This window comes from Tenrec ecaudatus, chromosome 12, assembly GCF_050624435.1.
Source record: "Tenrec ecaudatus isolate mTenEca1 chromosome 12, mTenEca1.hap1, whole genome shotgun sequence".
Classification (NCBI taxonomy): Eukaryota; Metazoa; Chordata; class Mammalia; order Afrosoricida; family Tenrecidae; genus Tenrec; species Tenrec ecaudatus.
In genome coordinates this window covers 137,439,375-137,447,753 of record NC_134541.1, presented here as the reverse complement: position 1 = coordinate 137,447,753, position 8,379 = coordinate 137,439,375, and positions in this window count along the sequence as shown.

Sequence of the window (8,379 nt, the reverse complement as noted above, 5' to 3'; positions counted from 1 at the left end):
CTACTACCCAGGACCCAAATTTTTTTTTTTTTTAAATCACCACCTGGTGCTACCCAGATCCACTTCCCAAGCTAGGGTTCAGGCCCCATCCCTGCCAAGACTTAGTCCAGTCTTTATGAATAATGCACAACCACTTATGAATTGGTACACCTAAGCCAAACTCACTGCCATCGAGTAGAAGCTCCCTCAGAGCGACCCTAGAGGACAGGGTAGGACTGCTCCTGTGAACTGCCAAGACTGTAACTCTATTTTTTTTGTTTTGTTTTAAGACTGTAACTCTTGATGTGAGTAGAAAGTCCCATCTGTCTCCTGTGGAGCAGCTGGTGGTTTCGAACTGATGACCTTACAGTTAGCAGTCCAACTTGTAACCCGCTACACCACCCATTTTCCATCCAGGGCACACCCAGGCAAGTTCCTAAGGGCTCAGCTGCCCCTCCCCTAGGCGGGCAGGGGGAGAGAGAGCAATCCACTTTCACATGCCCTGTCTGAAGACGACTGTCCCTTCTCCTGGCGGTCCGTGGTCGGAAGGACTCAGTGGTGCCTGAACCCATGTGGAGATGAGAAACTGGATTTGAGGTTCTACCGTCAACGACGGACTTCCTGTTCAGGATTTACGCTCTGAGCCTGCCCCCCCCCCCCAGTGCACCAAAGGCTTCCATTAGAAACACATGCTTGGGAATTAAAGCCATTGTTTTCCCCAAACTTACCCCAAACCCAAGCTCACTGCCATCTCTGATGCATCATGACCCTACAGGACAGGCTAGAACTGCCCCCTGTGAGATTTTGAGACTGTTACTCTTTCAAGGCAGCTTTTGTCATCCTATGGGTCGTGACCCCTTTGGGAGGGGGGGTGAACGACCCTTTCACAGGGGTCGCCCGATGCATCACAGTAGCAAGATGACAGTGATGAAGTAGCAACACAAATAATTTTATGGTTGGGTGGGGGGAGGTCACCACCGCATAAGGAACGGTATGAAAGGGTCGAGGCATGAGGAAGGTTGAGAACCACGGTGGGTTCCAATCTGTGGTCTTTTCAGTTAGCAGCCCAACACAAGACAGGGAGGCTCACTTTGTCAAGTTCAAAGTCAATGGGACGCAATAAGCTCTTTCCAGCAACAGCCAGGCTTTCTCTCCTGCCCATCCACTTCCGTGTGCTCCCACGTAATCGGTGGCATTAATTGCCACAGGAGAGGAACAACAATAAACAAAACAACAACAAAAAAAACCCAAACTTGAAGTCAAAGAAAATGCTGATCGGTCTCAAAAGCCAGCAAAGCAGGCAAGCTTAGATGTTGGTGACGATGCCTCTTCTCCCATCCTAGCCCAGGGCAGCGTGTGGGTGGGAGGCTGGCACGGGAGGGCTGACAGATGCCCAGGTCAGAACTGATCTCCCCGGAGTGGATGCCGACTCAAAGCAATGCCCTAGGATAGGGTAGAACTGCCCCCGTGGGTGGCTGAGAGTGTTACTTATTACAGGAGTAGCAGACCCTGTCTTGCTCCTTTGGAGCTGACAGTGGTTTCAAACTGCTGACCTCCCATTTAGCGGACCAATGGGCAACCACTGCTCTACCCACCAGGGCTCTCAGTTGGTGGTTGTATCCCAGGAGACCCAGGAGAGGTGACAGCCTTAAAGAGTCCCCTCAAGCAGTGACAGCAGTGACAGCCGCCTGACTGGATAGGCAGCCAGCCCCCAGCCAGTGCAGGAAGTAGCGACATGTCTGTCTTATGCACTGAAGGCACATAGAAACAATTGAGAGAAACCACACCTGAGGGTGTCAGGTAAGGAAGCAGCAGCTGCAGTCTGGGTGGACCCACTGCTAAGAGTTGGAGGCGATAGCAGAACAAGGGTAACTTCGTGGTCACTTGTGTGGGCTGACCACCAGATCCCCTTTTCTTGTATGGGACCTTGACAGAAAAGCCTCCTTCCCCCAACCTGGGACAGAAGGGCCAGGAGGAGCCTAATCTGCCTGACTTATACGGCACTCCAATACTGTCATTGTGTGTGTGTTACCTTTTCAACTACAAAAACAAACCCGCCCCACACTCATTGCCACAGAGTCGATTCTGACTCATAGCGACCCTGTAGGGCAGAGTAGAACTGCCCCGTGGACTTCTGAGACTAACTTTACAGGAGTAGAAAGCCCCCCATTCCCCCATGGAGAGTCTGGTGGTTTCAAACTTCTGATCTTGTGGTTAGTACCCCAGCTTGTAACCACTATGACACTAGGTCTCCTCTTTTCAGCTTTAAGAAGAAAAAACAAAACAAACAAAAAGCAAGATATCTTTTGCACAGAGAATTTGTGAACAAGGCCAAAAATCTACCTGCTACCCCAGCCCTGAAGGTGATTTTTTGAAAACAGTTAAAATGTTATGTAATAGTTTTTCCAGTGAATAAATGATCAGGCCAGGTGGAAACTTTCAGGGCGCTTCCAATTTCATCTGTCCTCTTAAGTGTTTTCTGAGCAGCGAAACGGAGCCTGAGAAGGAGCAGGCGAGATCTCAGATAGGTTTTTGCTTGAAATTGGACTCCTCAGAAGTCACTACAGAAAATTAGACATCACTCCATACACAGAATTACCCAGGCCGCTTGTAACCCTGAACAAACCAACAGGAATCTCACAATGTCACTATTTTGCTATGCATTTGTTTCTTCTTCATCTTTTGTTCAAAAAGACCTTTTTGTTAAAAATCCGATGACCCTTTCATAAGGTGCAGGTATTGCTATCCATGTGATTCCAACTCATAGTAAGTTGAATGAGTAGCATGGCCCCATCGGTCTTCTGTAAACTTTAGGGAAGTAGACTGTCTCACCTACCTCTCCACGAGTGACTGGTGGGTTCGAACTGCTCCTATAAAGATTAACAGCCCTGGAAACCCTTAAAGAGCAGCCCCACTGTGTCGTAAAGGGTCGCTACGAGTCAGAATCCACTCAGTGGCAGTGGGTTTGGTTTGGTTTGATTGACTTGGGAATAAGAATTGGGTTAATTTGACATCGATGTTGTTCATTTTCTCTAGTTACTAGGCTCCCCCTTTAAAAAAGACTCAGCTTGTCTGATTGTTCTGTAATCCTACCAGCTGGAGATAACTGCTTATGACTTTGACGATCTGTCCTTGTGGTCTTTTCCGCAGCGACCCTGAAGGACAGGGTAGAACTACCCTGGCGAGCTCCCGGGAATGTAAGTTTTACAGGAGTAGGAAACCTCGTACTTCTCTTGAAGTTACCTAAAGGCTGGCGCTTTGAGTCCACCTGAGGTGATGTTGTGAAAACTCCCTGGCGTGCAGTTCTTCGGTGAAACACACGGGGGTGCCACAGCCAGAGTCTACCCCATGGCAACTGGCTTGGTTTGGAGTCCGTGAACTTTATATGATGATTGAAGTAGTGTTTGAAAAGAATGTTCACTTTCCTACTGTAGTCATCAAGGAGCCCTGGTGGATGAGTTGGGTTATTAACCACAAGGTGAGCAGTTCGGACCCACCAGCTGCTCTTCGGGAGAGGCTGTCTGCACCCATAGAGAATGTACAGTCTTGGAAGCCCCAGGGAACAGTTCCACTCTGTCTGATATGGGGTCACTAGGAGTCAGAGGCACCTTAATGGCAGTGGGACACTATAGTCACCAGCAAAGCTCTAGGAATTAGGATGATTAGAATGATTCTGCAAAGTCTGAGTGAAGGAAAACAACAACAAAATTAAAAATCGCAACTTCACGTGGAAGCAGCAGTCAAGACATCAAATGATGCTTTGCCTTGGGTAGACCCGCTTCACAAGCCCTCTCTCACGTCTTGAAAAGCAAGGATGTTACTCTGAGGACTGAGGCGCACTTCATGTTTGCACTCACCTCATCTGCGTGTGGACACTGGATAAGGAAGATCAGTGGAGAACTGACGCATTTGAACTGTGAGGCTGGTGACCAAGATTGCAGATACTGTGGACGGCCCAAAACCCAACAAATCGGGCTTGGAAGAGGTACAGCCAGAATGCTCCCTCAAGGCAGGGATGATGAGCCTTCATCTCACATATTTTGGACATGTCGTTAGGAGAGACCAGACCCTGGAGGACGTCATGCTTGGTAGAGGGGCAGAAAAAAGAGGAGGGTCTTCAACAAGATGGGCTGGTACCGCGGCTGCAGCAATGGGCTTGAACAAACAACTCTGAGGAGGGCGCAGGACGGGGGGTGTTTTGTCCTGCTGAACGTGAGCTGGAATCAACTTGGAGGCATATAACAACAACAACAATTAACAATTAACAAACACATAAACAAATATTCTTAGAGTCAGCGTGACCTCCCCAATGGGGATGGGATGATCCCCTAGGTCTAGGAGCACACCCTGGATAACAAAATGCCAAGAACCCAATCCAACCCAAACAGAACAAGCAAACAAACCCATTGCCACCGAGTCTATTCCAATCAGAGCAAGTCTATGCAGCATTTCTGAGGCTGCAAATCTTTATGGGAGCAAATAACCTCATGGTTCTCCCGCAGGGCAGCTGGTGGGCTGGAGCTGCCAACTCGGCATCATTCCAGATGGGTCTGAGTTACAATGGACTGTCACTCAAGCATCCAAAGGAAGATGGCACCAAGCCATACTACAGCATGGGTGACTCTGGAAGGCACGGAGCTGTGTGGAAGAAGCCAGTGTCAAAGGTCACACATTATAGGGTTCCATTCCCATGACACGGCCCGAATGAGGAAATCTACAGAGATGGAAAGTAGGTTAGCTGAAGGGTTGGGGAGGGCTGGAGACGTCTTCAAACAGAGCTCTGATTGTTGGGATGGCGCTGGACCGGGCAGCGTTTGTTTCCTTCTGTTGTACACAGGGTCTCCATGACACCTGCCAGCCACAACCTGGGGAGGGATAGCCCGAGCTTCCGGAAGCTTCTTTGGGAGGCAATGACATGTTCTGAAATGGATTGTGATCCTGCACAACTCTGTAAATCTACTAGAGTTGTATACAGTACAAGCAGTGAATTGAACAGAATGAAGTGTCCTCAACCTTGCTCTGAGGAGCATTCTGGCTGTACTTCTTCCAAGTCAGATGTTTGTTCTTCTGATAGTCCACGGTACTTTCATTATTCTCCAGACCATCACTCAAGCGCTTCGATTCTTCTTTGGGCCGTTAGACACTGAAAAGCTCACGGGTATGGCATAAGAAGCTCTGTGATGGCCCAGGAAAGGGCGCTCCCTGAAGGCTTGGCATCATTTTGGCTCCAGCTTACAACTGTTAGATTTACAGCTCTCAGGTGGGGAGGGTTGTTTTTTATTTGCTCCCAAGTCAAGTTGCTTTCCAAACCAAACTAACCAAACTCACTGCCATCCAGTCAACACTGACTCAGAGTGACACCACAGGACAGTGCAGAACCGCTAGAAGAGCCCACTTATCTCCCTCTGAGCTGCCGGTAGTTTCCAACTGCCGAACTTTCAGATCACAGCCCATGTGGTCACTACTACACAACCCGGGCTCAAAGTCACAGCCAGGGTGACCTTGACATGCCTGGTCTTGCGCCACCTGGTGGGCAGAATATAAAAATAGCTGCGGCAATTGTAGGCAATTGTTCTAAAGAAAAGGGGTTCTTAGGGCTTCAGAAAAGGAGCCCTAGTGGCACAGTGATTAAGCGCTAAGCCACTAACCAAAGAGTCAGCAGATGGGATATCTCCCCAGAGACCTTGAGGGAGCAAAGGCTTAGCTGTCTGCTACCAGAAAGAAGGTTCCTGTTGTTGTTGTTAGGTACAGTTTTGACTCATGGCAACCCATGCACAGCTGAATGGAACGCTGCCTGGTCCTTGCCATCCCATAGCTGTTCCTAGACTTGAACCCGTGCTGCCGACACCGTTGCAGTCACTCCATCTTGCTGACCATCTCCTCCTTTTCAGTGGCTCTCAGGGGCGTTCTGGTTGCACTTCCTCCAAGACAGGTCTGTTCTTTCTTCTGGCAGCTGGTTGTCTGCTTGGTTTTCTTGGGCATTACCTGGGAAACCCTACGGGACAGCTCTCCTCTGTCACACCGGGGCCGCTCTGAGTCAGCAGCACCCAGCAGAAGCACCAATACACAGATCATCAACACAGAACAGGAAGGGTCTCTTGTGGCCTGCGTCCTGATTCACAAAAGCCTCAGAAGCAGGTGGTGAGAGGAGCTTGCCTGAACCTCGTCAGGATGAGGTCACATTGGGGGAGGGGTGAATAGGCAGAGAGTGGCATGTGCAGGGAGAAGGAGACCACCTCCCAAATGGTTCTCTAGTTTAAAACTTTTCCCCAACATGGACTCTTTGGAAAACTATGGGGTTTGGGTTGACTCAGATACCGCCTCCACTATTCTTTATTCTTCTTCAAATGGACATACTTTCACAAGTCTGATATTCTCTTTGGCCTTATATCAAACAGTGGTATTGAAATCACGTCTCTGTGTGTTTGGTTTTTATTCAGTTGCATATGAAAATGAATGCATGATTTTAAAAAATTGACCCATAGGAGAAATGATGCAGGAAAGAAAAAGGGGTTTATGGGAACTCTTGGTAGTTTATTTGCATTTTTTTGGTAAATCTAGAACTGGTCTAAAAAATAAAGTATATTTCAAAAGACTGTCGTTCTCTGTCCCTTTAAAGTCATCTTGAACCCCTCTTGTTGTATATCCTCCATACTTTGAAAAATATCCAGATCCTCTTAAAAACAGACAACAGGGATCACAGGGAAGCAGGTAGACTATAGGACTCATTGCTTCCATGAGCTATAGCTGCCTCAAGCATGAGACCAGAAGTACGAGAGCAGTGGTTCTCAACCTTCCTCAGGCTGCGACCCTTTCATACAGGTCCTTATGTTCTGGTGATCCCAACCATAAAATTATTTTCATTTCTACTTCATCACTGTCATTTTGCTACTGTTATGAATCGGGCGACCCCTGGGAAAGGGTCCTTTCACCCCCAAAAGGGTCTCGACCCACAGGTTGAGAACCACGGCACTAGCTGGTGCCTAGCTACCATAACCGAACATTTTGATCACAGTCATGATAGATAGATCTTGATCAAAAGGGAGAACTACAGATCTTCAAATTCTTAAGGCTTCCTAGATCCACTGAGACTGGAGGAGCCACAGAACGATTGCCCTGAGATACTCTTTTCACCTCTAGCCAAAACTAGCCTCTAAAATCATCTTTAGGCTAAACCATGGCTTGGTTCCATTAATCAGGAACCTAGGATTCCAACTGAGCTCTCTTAGGAGGTTGTCTACATGGGGCTACACAGACAACAGCGCATCTGCAGGGCAGCAGAGAAGATGCAGTTGGGGTGGGGGGTGGGGCAGCCATGAGTCCAAGTTAAAGGAGGCGAAACTATTTGAGTAGAAACATGGAGATGGTTGGTACCAAGTGAAGGATTTAACCAATGGCACGGAACTAGATGGCATTGGTGAACAGGTGTGTGTTTTGCTCTGTCTAGACTCATCCCCAAAAAGGCACATGTTGAAGAACCACCACAACCAACGATTCCAAAGCCGCCGGGACTGTGTGTGTGTGTGTGTGCGCGCTGGGGTGGGGGTAGGAGATCCAGAGGGGTGAGCAGGATTTTGCTCTGGGGTTTGGGAGGCCTCAGGTGCCCCAGTGTGTCCTCATGCTCAGGGGCAGCCAGCGAGGACGTCTGGAAAGCAGCCTGAGGAGAGTTTGGGGCTGGAAGCTGCCCAGCCCCCATGTAAGCCCGGTAACAGGACCCCTGGGGCCACCCCACCTGCTGGGGCAAGAGAGGTGTACCAACGTGGTATCAGGTGGGTGCCAGGAAAGTCGTGAGGGAGGCCGGCTGCAGGGGTGTGAGGTCGGACGAGAGCAAGCAGGTCTCAAGTAGCTTGTTTTTCTAAGTGGGGCGGGGAGAAGGCTTGGCACTGTGAAATCGCCCAGCACAGGCGTCTCTACCTGGTGTGAATGGTTAACGCACTCAGCTGCTAATTGGAAGTCCACCCGAGGAACCTCGGAAGAGAGATGTGGGCTCAGCTGCTTCTGCGAAACCAGCCACTGTAAACCCCACGCACGCAGTTCTGCTCTGGCCACATGGGCTGTCTGGAGCCTGAGTCACCCAGGTGGCATCTGAGTGGGTTTGGCCATTCTTTCTTTGTGGCCCCTGTGACCAGCCCCAAATTGGTGGCCTTGTGTAGTGCCACCATTCTGGCACCACGGCACGGGCGTTTCCATGTCCCGTTGGGAATTCAAATGCCGTGGGGTCCCACGTGTGGACAGGTTTCATGGAGCTTTCAGAGGAAGACAGACCAGGACGAGAGGCCTGGCCATCGACTCGTGAAAGGGGGCCAGGGAAGGCCCATGAAGCACAGTGGAGGGCTGGGGGCGGGGTGTGTGTGTGTGTGTGTGTGTGTAAGATGAGCCCCCTCATTTGAACCCACTGCC